Raw genomic sequence first — 15,275 nt, forward strand, 5'->3', positions numbered from 1 at the left:
GTCAAAATTAGAAGGTTTATAAATTAATTTTAATGCAATTATTTTTTGAATTTTTTCTGACCACTTGATTCTATACACAATTAATTCGAAAATTAAATTTTTTGCATGTAGATTACTCGTAAGATAGATAGATTTCAATGGTTCGAATTCATCATTTGAAGTCAATCCAACAAATTTTAGAATTAAGTTCACAAAGGACTTTGATGAACTTAAAAACACACCACCTTAGTTAGTTCTACTCCATAAAATTCCCTAACAATTTATACATAGTTAATACTTTCAATCATTTTATACATTAAATTCTGCACCTGCACATCAAATTGAATGCAGATGCATGTGCGAGTCCTCTTCAGTTTACAATTGACAGATATCCATCATATCCTTAATTGTCATTTCATTTCTAAATGATGCAAGTTAATAAGTTATTTACTTTGCTATCAATCAGTTATAGTAGATCAACGACTGAATGCAGACTATGTCACTAGGGCATTCAATATAATTTTAATGATTTTTAATGTGAATATAACTAGTTTTAAATATTTTATGAAGAAATGTGTAAGATTTTGTGATTTAGATAGACAAATTACATATTTAAATTAATAATTAATCCAAAATTTTCAAATAGTAATGATTTAATGGATAGCCTGCAATTATTGCCTAAGTTATATGAGGAGGGTTCCAATGCCTCATTTTTTTCATATCTCATCATACCTCATATTTTATATTTTCGTTTTCAAAGTTCAAATTGTCGATCCGAACCGTTCAACAAAATATTTATACTAAAATATGCATGGAGATAAAATTTTATATTTTTTGGAATTTTTTTGCTATTTTTTAAGATAGGTACAAAATCACTGTTTTTGAACCGTTCAAAAAACCAGTGTTCTAAATAGCGCGCTATAGCGCCGCTATAGCGGCGCTATAGCGTTTTTGGACCCAAAACGCTAAGCTATACAATTAAAACACGCTATTTGAGCTACAGACGCTATAGCGGTAATAGCGGTCCGCTATAGCGCATAGCGTGTAGCGCAAATAGCGCCTGCTATGCAACATGCTGTTTTTTTTTTCTTTTCAATTTATATGGGCTTTAAATAAAGGCTCAGATTGGATTTTAACCGTGATTTTTTTTTATAATTGACATACTAAGCTTTATATTAAATTATTAATTATTATTTTAATAAAAAAAATTATTAATTATTAAATGAGATCAAATAAGGAAGCTACAGCGCGCTATGCAACATGAGCTGTTTTTTTTTTTCTTTTTTTAATTTATATGGGCTTTAAATAAAGGCTCAAATTAAATATATTAAGATATTTCTTGAAGTAACAAAATGATACTTACTATATGGTAGTTTGAATATTTTGAATAGATTAAGATAATTAATTATGCCATGATGTCTAGGTTATTTTGAAATTTAAATAGAAAAAAGATAGATTATGTCATGATGCTAAATATATTTTGAATAGAAAAAGATCGATAGTTTATGATATTAGTAATACTATGGATATTTTGAGTCCCAATTTGGACTTTGTATTGGTTCAATATGAATACTATAATTTTTTAATCAATTTGATGTTATTTATTATTCTATGAGACTTATATAATGTTGATATTTAGTACAAATATATGATATAATTTTTATAAAAATAAAAAAACGCTATGTGGCATAGCTTTCGCTATAGCGACGCTATTCGCTATAACTTTTTTTTTCGGCTTCCCGCTATGACGCGATAAACGCTATTTAGAACCTTGCAAAAAACAGTGATTTTCTACCCATCTTAAAAAATAGTAAATTTTTTTCAAAAATTATAAAATTTCATCTCTAACCATATTTTAGTATGGATATCGTTCCACAATTTATACTTTGAATATGAAGAAAATGAAGATATAAAATATGAGGTATGATGAGGTATAAAAAAAAAATGAGGCATTGGAACCTCCTCAAGTTATATTACCAACAAATTTGTTTTGATTCTCATGACAATTGACACAAATTATAAATATGTTGTGTATGGTTTAGATAAATTATTTATCAAATTGTGTCCATCACATTTAAAAAAATATATATAAAGGTGAAGTTTATAATTAACACTTCATTAGTGGTAAAATAATTTTCAAATTCAATCAAATTTGATAAGGGCTCTATAAAATAATACAAAACACATCTATAATTTTAATTTCCAATCTGACTCATTATGCTTGGTTCAAATTATATTTTCAATTTATATAGTTTCTGGTGATTTTTTATTTATATTTTGATTGAGATACTTCTTGGACCAGTTTAGTATCAATGTTTATAAGAACTAGAGTGTTCTTAAGTTCACCAAGCTCTTTGGTAAACTCAAGTCTAAAACCCGTCAAATCGGTTTCAAATGACGAAATTGAACCGTTGAAATCCGCCTACCTTACGAGTAATGTGTCTACATATGAAAATTTAAAAAATTTGAATTAATTTAGTATAAAGTCAATCGGTCAAAAAATGTTCAAAAAATGAATGCATTAAAATTAATTTATTAACCTTCTAATTTTGACCAATTGACTTTCACTAAATTAATTCGAATGTTTAAAATTTTCACATGTAGACACATCACTCGTATGGTAGGCGGGTTTTAACGGTTCAGATTCATCATTTGAAACTAATTTGACGGGTTTTAGACTTGAGTTTACCAAGGAGCTCGGTGAACTTAAGAACACCCTAGTTGTACTCTCATATTAATATCATTCACCTTTACTTGGTTAGTTCTCTAGATGAAACAGTCATGTTATTTTTTGGGTTAATTAATTACAAAGGTTTTGTTACTTTTACTGGTTGGTTAAAGATTTAGAAAGATTTTACCATTGCAAAAAAGTTAAAGGTAGAAGAAAATGAAACTTTAATTGCCCTCTTTATTCCTCTGTTTCTTTTCTGATTCAAGGACACCACACACCAGTCTTATAATTAATTTTGATTTTTTATCGAGTCTTACAATATTGACTAGGTTATAATTTCTATTTTCTTGCATCCTTTGATGATCAGTTAGTGGGATTTACACAGTTAAAACAGCCTTAATCGTTTGCTTGCTCCAAAATATATATCTTACTAGCTTTAGATTCAAAATCCAATAAATTAGTGCCTGCATGCTGCAATACTGCTGATTAATTAAAGTTTGTCTGTCTAGTTTACAGTGCTTACGTTGAAATATTCAATTTCAGTAACATTTTTCTTAACAGACTACTTACTTTTTATTTTATTTTTAATAAAAGCTAAAATGAGTAATTTATAAATTTTAAATGAATATAAAGGAAAACAAATTAAATTGAGTAAATTTGTGACTTTTTAAATTTAAAATAATAAATATAATATAATGAATTTTAGATAAGAAATACGTAATTTTGAAGTTTCATAGTTTTTGAATGGTACACATGAAATTGTCCCTTAATTAAATTTTCTGTCTAGTTTGCATTGCTTAAGGGATTTAATTTGAACTTTTAATTTGAAGAGAAAGAAAGAGGTGAGAGGAGAGAGATTTTAGGGTCGCTGAAATCCTCTCATAATTTCATAAGAGGCGGACTCCCTGCATTAATGTACCATTTGAGTTTAAATCCATCAGTTTGTTTCTATGTTAGTACGAATCTTAAAAAACCATGCGCATTACATGTGTGAGCCGAATTGATCTAAATTCTGATGGAATAGCGGATTGGGACTCGTGCGTAAACTGAAGCATCCAGTTCCAGACTTCCAGTAACCATTGTGTTTGGACAAATTTGCTTTTAGATTGAATTGCTAGAATTCCTTATTTTCCTGAGAAAACATTAACTGTCTCTCTTATTTTCGATCTGTCTCTCTTATAATCGCATTCTTTTGGCAAAGTAGAATATACTATGGTTTGACCAAAAGAAGAATAATTGTAAAATAGAGAGAGATAAAGATGAACAGAAGGTGAGCATTGACCCACAAACATTTTGAGTAAATTAACAAAAGTTGAATGCGTAACGAAGAAGAGATCTTTTTTGCGCTCTTTTAGGCCCAGTTAAGTCACGGTGATGGGTCCTTAGAAACGCACTTTGGTTTTCTTATAGAATTCAGTGCCTTCGTTTCAAATAATAAGTTTGTTTTTTTCTTTTTTTAAATAATTTCGCTCACAATTTCGTTTGGACTCTTTTTCTTGGGTTGAAAGTCCGTGTGCATATTTGCCTGTTACAAGCTAATCTGTTACATGATATTAGATAACAATTGTTTTTGAAAGCATTCAACTATAAATATAAAAAAAAAAACACAAAATGCACATTTTGCATAATGTTAACTAGGGGGGCCAATTTTCATGAACAACCATTAACAAAGCTCAGAATCTCAACAATATTTATAACACCACAATAAGAGCTTAATAGAAAACTTGGAGGCATTAGTATGACTGTATGAGTGAGGGGATGATGTAGAAGAGTTTGGAAGAAATTATAATGCTATTTTTTTTTTTTTGATTAAAAAGGTCAACTCCGTTTCATTGAAACAGTTAACTTTTTTTGAAGGTTAGTGGGAATTTGAAACAGTTAACTTACAAACTACTGACTTTAATTAGTACTTTTTTTTTTGAGAGAAATCCGTAGGTATATTTTATTGAAACTTAAAATGGAGGCATTACAAGTAGTTTGAAACTTACATCCTAATTAACATAATAACCTAACACAAATTCTGTAAAATTTAAAAGTAAGTGCAAAGTAAAATCCTATTTTAACACTATGCCTCACAAGCCTTAAACTAAAAAGAGCAATGGGCCTAGCTATCCCTGTTTCATAAGAGGGATAGTAAAAAAATTCCAAAAAATGTAAAATTTGGTCTCCAAGCACATATTAATATGGAGAACAAGATGAATGGTTTGGACCGGTCATTTGGACTTTGAATTAGTGATTTATAGTCCAATACCCAAGGATGCCTATGCATTGCAATGCACCATAGCCCATCTCTCTCTCTCTCTCTCTGTATATATATATATACTCTATATGAGTTGGGCTATGGTGCATTGCAATGTATAGCTTTTTTTGTACATTGCATTATAAATCACCGGATTCAAAGTCCAAATAATCGATCCAAACTGTTCATCTTGTTCTCCATATTAATATGTATTTGGAGACTAACATTTTTTTGGAAATTTTTTACTATTTTTTTAGATTTATTGAAAATCGTTGTTTTTTTATGGTCAAGATTTATCTGAAAACAGCGATTTTCAATAAATCTAAAAAAATAGTAAAAAAATTTCAAAAAATGTAAAATTTGGTCTCCAAACACATATTAATATGGAGAACAAGATGAACGGTTTGGATCAGTTATTTAGACTTTGAATCTGGTGATTTATAGTCCAATGTACAAAAGATGCTATACATTGCAATGCACCATAGCCCAACTCTCTCGCTCTCTCTCTCTCTCTCTCTCTCTATATATATATATATATATATATATATATATATATAGAGAGAGAGAGAGAGAGAGAGAGAGTGGCTAAGCTCAAATCGTTTGTTCCTGGGCTCAGGAACAAACGATTGGGTTCTCCAATTTCCAAAGTTCAAACGGCCGATCCAAACCGTTAGATGTTTAATCTATATTAAAATGTGCTTGGAGACAAAATTTTATATTTTTTGGAATTTTTTTACTATTTATTAAGAGGGTTTGAAAGTCGCTGTTTTTTTATGGTGCAGAATTTTAATAAAAACAGCAACTTTCAAACCCTCTTAATAAATAGTAAAAAAATTCCCAAAAATATGAAATTTTGTCTCCAAGCACATTTTAATATAGATTAAACATCTAACGGTTTGGATCGGCCGTTTGAACTTCGGAAATTGGAGAACCCAATCGTTTGTTCCTGAGCCCAGGAACAAACGATTTGAGCTTAGCCATTCTCTATATATATATATATATATATAATTCAAACAGTCGATCTGAACGATTAAACACGATTTCCATATGAAAATATAATTGCATATCAAATTTTATATTTTTTAGAATTTTTTACTAACTTTTCAGAAAAGTCCTAATCTAGAATAATTTGTCTTTACTAATGTAAGAATTTTATGCTACATAAATTTGATTAAATGACCTTAATATGTACATTTCAAAATATCCTTCACCAATTTTAATTCCCGTGATTGTTTTGAAAATGACATTTTTTTAATGTGAATATTACATTATAATTTAATTCTTGTGTAATTTTATTAACTGATAATAGACTAGAAGCAAGTGATAATACATTGGTAATTGTTTTCCTAAAAACTAGTTTCGAATTCTTTTACGGGTACTTGATTACCATTGGCTACAGTTACAGGAACATTTGTGATATTTTTTTCTTGTCAAATTTTGTAACAATTCTAAACAACTTGTCACTTAGAAACCGACGTTCAAGTTCATATGAGATTGGTGTGAGTTTTACCAACGAAATGTTGAACTTGATATATGGAACTACATGAAGTTTATGTGGTCTGTGTCATCTGAATTAACAATTCAATTTTTTTTTTTTTACTTGAGACCGAGTAGGCTTTAGAATTAATTAAATGAGCTGAGAACTTAAAAGTATTAGCTAAATAATCAAAGGAGTTAAGTAAATTATGAGGAATATTGCGAGTACCATTTAAATGATGCTTTGAATTGTCTAGATAATGCTTAAAATCAATCAAATCATGATAAGCATTAAATATATTTACAACAAAATTCTCCCTGCGGCCCAGCCTGTGTTCTGGGTCGATTGAACTCTGGTTGACTTGTTCAAAGAGAAATTGGAGGAATTCACATCCTCTCCAGTACAGTAAAAGAAAATATTTTAAAATTAGTGGATCCAGACCATATTTTAACTTTGCACGAATCTCAAAGACCAACTATTACTGCCTACTGCATTCGTCCGATCTTAAAGAGCGACTGAGAGTAAATCTCAATGAAATGTTTTTACGTTTTACACATATTGGAGAGGATACTCTTCCAACCGAATTTTTTATTAATAGAAATTAAATAAATTAAATATTTAAAAACAACAATACTGTTGAGTTTTATCGAAAACTAAGTAGACCGGGTTGCCTAAACCTGTCCCACCGGACGGATCCAAATACCCCGTCCCGGTTAATCCTAATACCCTTTGCCGTAATAAAAAAAAAAAAAAAAAAAAAGACACCCGGACGGATTTAGAAGACCCGTCCCGGAAAAAAAAAAAAAAAAAAAAAATGCGGACGGGTTAAGGCGTCCCGTCCAGACGCAAAAAAAAAAAAAAAAATTAACCCGGACGGGTTAAGAGACCCCGTCCTGTCCCCAGCGCGTAAAACCCCCCTCCTTCCCTTTCGCTTTCGCTTTGCTCTCCTCACCCGCTGCTCTGCCTTTTCCTTCTGTCGGACCCAGCCAGCAGCGACGCAAACCGCAAGAACTGTCGGACCAAACCGGATGAGGCTCAAGGACGGACTAACACAATCCGTTCGGATTTCACCTTGGTGGCTGCTGTGCTTCTCCATTCCTCAATTCCTCATTAAAGGTTTGTTTTTTTTTTATATATAACTAAAATAAATTAGTGTTAAAATCTGTTAATTAATAATAATTTATATTTTGATTTGTTATCAAATTATGAATTATAGTAAATTTTATTAATTTGTTAATTGCATTTTAAAAAAACTAATAAATTAGGGTTTTAGAATTTGGAAAAATTGATTTATTTTTAAACTCATTTGATATGGTATAAATTAATTTAGTTTAAATTAGTTCATAGCATAGAATTAAGAGTGTTGATTAGGGTTGTTCAAATGGTAAAAATTTAAAATCGAAATAGATGAACCGATTGAACTTTCATATAATATGAATTTGATCGGAACCACCCCGGTTTATTTGTTAATATCCCGGTTTATGAACACCCCTAGTGTTGATAGCATTATTTTAATTATTCTCGAGATTAACTATCTACTCTCAATTATTAGTTGCAATTTATTAGATATGAATAATTCATAGGATTATTTGGACAATATTCTAGGCTAAAAGTTCATAGTTCATTAATTTTAGATTTTTTGGTAATACAAGTAATTTAGGTAATGTAGGTACTTATTTTTCTAATCTATTATGAAAATAAATTGAATTAATTAGATTTCATTTTATTAGTTTGGTAAGTGTATTTTGCAAGAAGTGATAAATTAATAATTTATTCAACTCGTATTTTATTTATTTCTCAATTTATTTATTCTTGTGAGTTTTAGAGTTCATAGGTAATTGCTTAATTTAGTAATTTATTTAATAATGTTAGTGGTTAGTAAATTTAGATTGTTATTATTTTTTTTTTAAATATCATGCATGCAGAATGTCAATTAGTCGTGATTCGGGTGGCCCTTCACATGCTGCAGCTGCACATGATGATTTTGGTCTTGAATCGGCATGGTCAGCAAATAATTTTAGCAAATTATTATGGATGCCGCATGACCAACATAAGGTCTCACGAATCCATGATGTTGTAAGTTACTCCATGAATCATATAAATATTTTTTTTATAGAATGATATAACTATTTGAATTACAATATTTTACTTTAATTAAATTGTATGACATTGACAGGATTACAGAGATGTAGGAGTGGACCCTCGAGGTATCTGGACTAAGATTAAGTACAACGACCTTTGCAAACCATTCTTGCTTAGTCTCGGTTTGTATCAGGTTTCTCAAATGGCTCACATAAAGATTGACCCATCACTCCTCGCTGGTCTTGTTCAGCCTGAACGCGTGGTGTTTGGTGTGATTGCGTTGAGGTATCATCCCGGACATCCCCTTCTGAATCATCTTCATTATCCCAGTCAGCGTCATCCTCACATGAGTCAGCATCCTCTTCATCATCACTTTGCGGCACATCATCAAAATCATCATTAGGATCAGCTGCCTCCGGTGGATCGATCCATGGGCTATTCTGATTACTGTATTCTGTCTGAACAGGCGGTGACAACTCGTTCATATTGGGATAAGGATGTAGATAAAGGTCTCGCCTCGGTGTTTGTTGTGTTGGATAGGGTTCGAAGAAACTGGGACCCACATAGTTACCACTATATTGGGTCTGTTGAAGGTCTTGCCTCGGTGTTTGTTGTGTCTGATAGGGTTCGAAGAAATTGGGACCCGCATAGTTATCACTATGTTGGGCCTGTCGAGGTTCTGGATTTGGTTCTGGTACCATACTATTAACAAATAACTGCGGTTGTATTTCACCGATGATAGGAACCAACTCAATGTATAAATCAAGAAAAGTATACTGTGTTTGGGCACGCATACTTTGGATATAAATACCTCTCCAACTCTGATCGCACACGATTTCAATTTTCTCATAATAACGTCGGGTTGTTGTACCAACATTAACCCATGCATGTGCTTTTAGGTTATACTCATTCTCGGAATATCCAAGTTGGCGATAAATTTCACCTTTCACATCATACCAACCGTGTTCATCAGTCACACTCAATGAGAATTGAGGACTAATACTGTACTCTACTCCTTTACGACCGTGTCGTATTTCACCACCAAAATAAATCCTCAGTATCAACATGATTAATTATTTTTATAAATTAACCTACACAAAAATGAATAAATCACATATTATTATTATTACAATAATAAAAACTAATATTAATTAAATTATTCTACGATAATTACTAAATGACACAGCAGAAAACAACAAAATCATTTAATTGAACAAATATAAATTTCAATAACTACATAAAAACAAATTAAATTTGATAACATTTTAGTCATATACAACAAAATTTATCTATTGAAATATATTTGATGCTAAAAATACGGTTGATATTAATTAAAATATTCTACAATAGTTATCAAATAACAAAGCAAAAAAATATAATTAAAGAGTTACCTGTTTAAAATTCGCTTCACACTGACAATAACCTCTGCTTTTATCTTAGCTTCTGTTTCTTTCTATCTGAGTTCTACCCGTTGAGTCTTCAATCGGTATTACTGATTTTTGTAGAATGAGGTGAATATGACTATTTTAATCTGCGGTTGATGATATAGGGTGCCCGGATGGGTTAAGTAATCCCGTCCGACTTTTTTTTTTTTTTTTTTTAAACCCGGGACGGGTTGTGTAGAAACGTCCGCCTTTTTTTTTTTTTTTTTTTCGAATTCGGGACGGGTTATGTTAAACCGTCCGGAGTTTTGTTTTTATTTTTTTTTCGGACCCGGGACGGGTTATGTAGAACCGTCCGGAGTTTGGTTTTTTGTTTTTTTTTTTTCTTCGTCGTTAACAGGGTGATTATCGGACGGGGTGATTAAACCCGTCCGGTGGGACGGACTTAACTAACCCGTTCTACCTAGTTTCCGAGAAAATTCAAAATCATTTTTCTTTTTAAATATTTAATTTATTTAATTTCTATTAATAAAAAATTCGGACTCTTCCAAATTGGAGGGCACTGCATTGTCTGACGTTGTTGTTTTTGCGGAATGAAAATTTTGAAGCTAAGTGTCCACTCTCGTTCAGGAGCAGAACTAGCATTTGAATTTGGGGCGGATGGTGAGTGGGAAAGAACAACCGCAAATATAAAAGTTAATATCCATTAATCAAGAAAAATAGAATATTTCCTATGGCTATGAGCTACCTAACAAGCAAATTATTTTCTTTGATGGGACTTTACAAATGGGTACCATGCCCGATCCTGGGGTAGGGCACCGAGGGCGATGGCCCCGGATCCCAGGATCCAAAGGACTCCAATTTTTTTTTAGTATTTATATATTATAAAAAAATTATTCGTATATATTAAAAATCAAACTTTGTATATATAAATAAAAGCTCTAAACTTTTCTATAAATAGGAATGATATATTGGCATATTAATAAAATTATATATATATAGTCCGGCTAATGTCATAACGTTATAATTTCAGCCTAAGTTATAACGAGCCAGTTTTTGAGATTTCAAAGTCCGAACAACCGATCCGAACCGCTCAACACAATCTCCATATTAATATGTGCTTGGAGACCAACTTTTACATTTTTTGAGATTTTTTTACTATTTATTAAGCTACTTTGAAAATCGCTGATCCAACGGCACCATACCATGCAACTTGTTCGGACTTTGAAATCTTAAAAACTGACTCGTTATAACTTAGGCTGAAATTATAACGTTATGACATTAGCCGGACTCTCTCTCTTTTTTTTGAAAAACTTGGCAGCGCCGGACTCTCTCTCTCTCTCTCTCTCTTTGAAAATCAAGATCAATAATGTTTTTTTCTAAGCACGTAGGACAAAAAAAATAAAGAGAGTCTTGAACCAGCTATATTAACAATTATATATCCATATCATGCAACTAAAATATAAGTAATAAATTATTGATATTTAATAAATCATTTCCTGTGGAGTAGAGGTGTAAACGGTCAGATGCAGATAGTTACGGATAGTTACTATTCAACCATATCCTTATCTATTGTAACTTTTCGGATACGAATACAGATGCAGATACAAATAGTTAATTATTAAACAATATCTATATCCGTTATAACTTTTAGGATATGGATACAAATACCGATAGTCTCGGATACGAATACAGATCAGATAATTTAAGTAATTTTTCGGATTCAGATCTGAAAGAAATCGGATAATATCTGATTCATTTACCCCGCTATATAAAGGACTCAAACTTTTCTTCCGCCCTGAGCCTCAAATCTTCAAGACCGATCCTGATGGGTACTTAATATTTATAATATCTATTGATTTGTCAATGCATTTAAAAATGGGCCTTGTATTTTTAAATTCATTAGCATGTAATTGTAAATCCATTAGTCCATTTAATTTTTGAATCGGATGTCCAAGTATCCCAGTCCAACCAACTAACAAAATTTTTTGGGAGGTATCAATCCGTATACATCTGTAAAAAATCATATGACCATTCCAGTAAACAACTTCCGATTTTATAGGGGGTGCCTGGCCCCCCTTGCACCCCCAGTTCCGCCCCTGCTCTCGTCTCCAGTTCCGACTGCACCATTATCTCCAGCTCCTCCACCGTTGAACAGTGCTGCAACCGGGCCTTCTCCATTTCCGATCAGTGCTGAAACAAGGTTGTTTCTCCATTTCGCTTAATCTTAGACACCTCATCCATGAGCGGTGCCTTGATACGCGGGATCTCCAAATTTGCGGAGTTTAGCTTTGAAATGAGATATTTTCTTTTACTAGTATTTAAAAAATTTCTCTGACTGGCACACAATGGATCACTATAGTCTATAGCTACTCTAATACCATCTTAATTTTAATGCGAATTGATTTGATCTTTATTAAATAATAGTTCATAATTTACAATATGTATACAAAGTGTATTTATACATGAGGACTAACTTCATAGCCATACGGAAAGAATAAAAAATTTAAACAACGGTAAAAAAAAAAAAAAAACTATATATCGGAAGCCGTGGCGGAGCCACCATGTAACATATTACCTACCCTGAGATATGAAATATTACCTACCCTGAGATATGAAGTAGTATAAATGTGGTGACTTGTCTATTTCTAAAAATTAAATTGTCTATCTTTATTCTTCAACAATTCAATAATGCAATCCAGTCGAATGAATTAAATTGTAAATTGCAGATTTATAATTAACTAAAAATTGTTAATTGTTAATGTTTTTCTTGATTTCTGTTTAAATATAATTTAGAATTTGGTGAGATTGACTAAAATAATTCATGTATATAAGTTAATTTTGTTCACTGATCCGGTAACCCGGTAACTCAAAACTTTTTGCCAACTCCTAACTCAAATTTTGACTACACCACTGATCGGAAGTAATGGGAAAAGGAGCATAGAGATGGAATGGATTAAATATGCAAAATTCCTAGATTAATGCTAAGAGTACTTAAGATATGGGTCTCCTACAATATGCATACAGCATACTGCTATGTTTTTTCAACAGAAACCAAAGAAAATGATTTACTGATGTAGAAATTTAAAATTAACTTGCGTTTTCTTAGGAGGTAATTATGAATTTTTGATTAAGAAACGAACGAAAATGAGGATTCCTAAACAGTAGGATATATACAAATTCCACGAAGATCTTATTCTCTGCATATATTATATATCGCTGTCTTGTGCTATCACCAATGAAGCTCTTTGCTCTTATGTAATGCACTAATGTTAAAAAAATAATTCAAGGTTAAAAGTGCGCATTCATGTGGGAGCCCTTTGACATTCATGTAATTACCAACTCTAAAAGAAGAATATATCAGTTAATTTGATATGAATTTGATGTGTTACACTTAATATAAATAGAATTGGATGGCAACCGGTTGCTAATTCTGCCAAAGCCAGCTGGTTACCTATAATCATCATGGGCCCACCAATGACATCCCTCTTGAAAAAATGCAGTTTTTTCAAATACTATTTCATGTTTTTTTCAACAAAAATCTTATTTTGTTGATATTACTAAATAGAATAAACTAATAAATTTAGTCTGGTACAAGCAATATAGGCCTGCTACTTGCCAAAATGTTTGCTTTTTATTTACAATGCCAAGAAACTTATGATTTTTTTTTCGCCTAACTCAATTTTAATTCTCATTGTTAAAACAAAAGGTGTGCCAGTGTTAAGTTTTTAAATTTTTTTTTTTAAAAACTGCTATTCTACTAGTTTTCTGAAACCTTGATTAACACAATTAAGCTTTGAATATGTAAATAACCCTCAATCTTGAGTTACCTTTGGTAGTAACTGATTGGTTTTCAGTTTAACCTTATATTACCTCAAGTAACCAATAAATAGCAACCATACAGCATACACGAGGTGAAACTTGAAAGCACTGAAATTTTGTCAGACTGGTACGTGACATACTGTGCCTGATAAGATCAGAACCAAGGTTCAAGATTGATCTTTCATTCACACGCAGATCAAGGCATTTAATAAAGTCATAAAGGAATGTAATACTGCTACTTGATTAGACGAAAATGGAATAATTTAATAAATTTTGACAGGAAATGAAGACTAAAGCAGAATGGAGAAAATGATATATAGAGCTGTGGAGGTGAGCTGACATAAAGGAAAATATTTGCGATGAGAAACTGGCATGGTGAGGCTATGTCATCATGCATAGCACGGATTGGTTTGTACTATGGATCAATATCTTCATTTTCAAAGTTGAAATATTTGATCTGAACCATTCAATATGATCTTCATATGAAAATGTACTTGAAAACATTTTTTAGAATTTTTTAGTATATTTAAATAGGTAGAAAATCACTTGACTACTTTTGAATGGTCTAGAATTTTTATATCAAGTGATTTTCTACCTATCTTACAAAATAATAAAAAGTTTCTAAAAAATGTAAAATTTGATGTACAAGTAATTTTTTTTTCATGATTCACAAAATGTCCAGAATAAGTACCTTGCTTTCTTCCCTATTTACTTGGTACGTTTGGATGAAACAAAGAGTAAAGCAAGAATAAAGCTAATCTCAAGTTTGAGAATAGTAGCTAATTCAACTTTTGATTGGGTTAATAGAATAGTGAGCTAATCCATATAAGACAAACAAAAAATAGTGGGGAAGTGCTATTCTTGATCCATCCAAACATCGAATAGCTCAAAAATAGTGCTATTCTCAAGTTAGTGCTATTCTTGCTCCATCCAATAGTGAGCAAATGGTTGAATAAGACAAATTTAGCTTGGGCACCTTATTGTTAAGAGATATATTTGGTAATTGGTAGGGTGTTCCCTACTTTGCAGTGCTATTATTTATTGTACAAGTGTTTGCTAGTTTAAAGGAGCAACTGTAATTCAAATCTGGGTTTTTTTTTTAAATAGAATTGATGCAAAATTGGTTGAAAGTGGAACTTGGAGATTGCCTTTTGAAAATATGAGATCTATGTTTGCTTTATGCAGATGACACATTATTTTTCATCAAATCAGATACAAACCAGATGCAAACTTTAAAAATTGTGTTCTCAGTTTTCAAGAGAATATCTGGTTTGAGTAAAAATCATAACTAATTCTACCAACTGTTGTAGGAACAGACAGGCAACATCTGGTGAATGAATTAGGCTGTAAAAGGAGTTCACCCCTTTACTTATCTGGGTCTTCCTTTGTCTGTCAAGAAATTACCCAAATCTGCATATTTGCCATTATTGCAGAAGATAAACAGAAGACTTGAATGATGGGCATCAAAACAACTTTCAATTGCAGGGAGACTGATTCTCATCAATGCTGTTTTTCAGCAATCCCCACATATTTAATGTCAGCATTTAAGTTGCATGTTTGAGTTATACAGGAAATTATCAAAACAAGAAGGAAATTCCTATGGAAGAATAGCAGTGAGGACAG

This window comes from Carex rostrata, chromosome 4 (assembly GCF_964058835.1).
Source record: "Carex rostrata chromosome 4, lpCarRost1.2, whole genome shotgun sequence".
NCBI lineage: Eukaryota > Viridiplantae > Streptophyta > Magnoliopsida > Poales > Cyperaceae > Carex > Carex rostrata.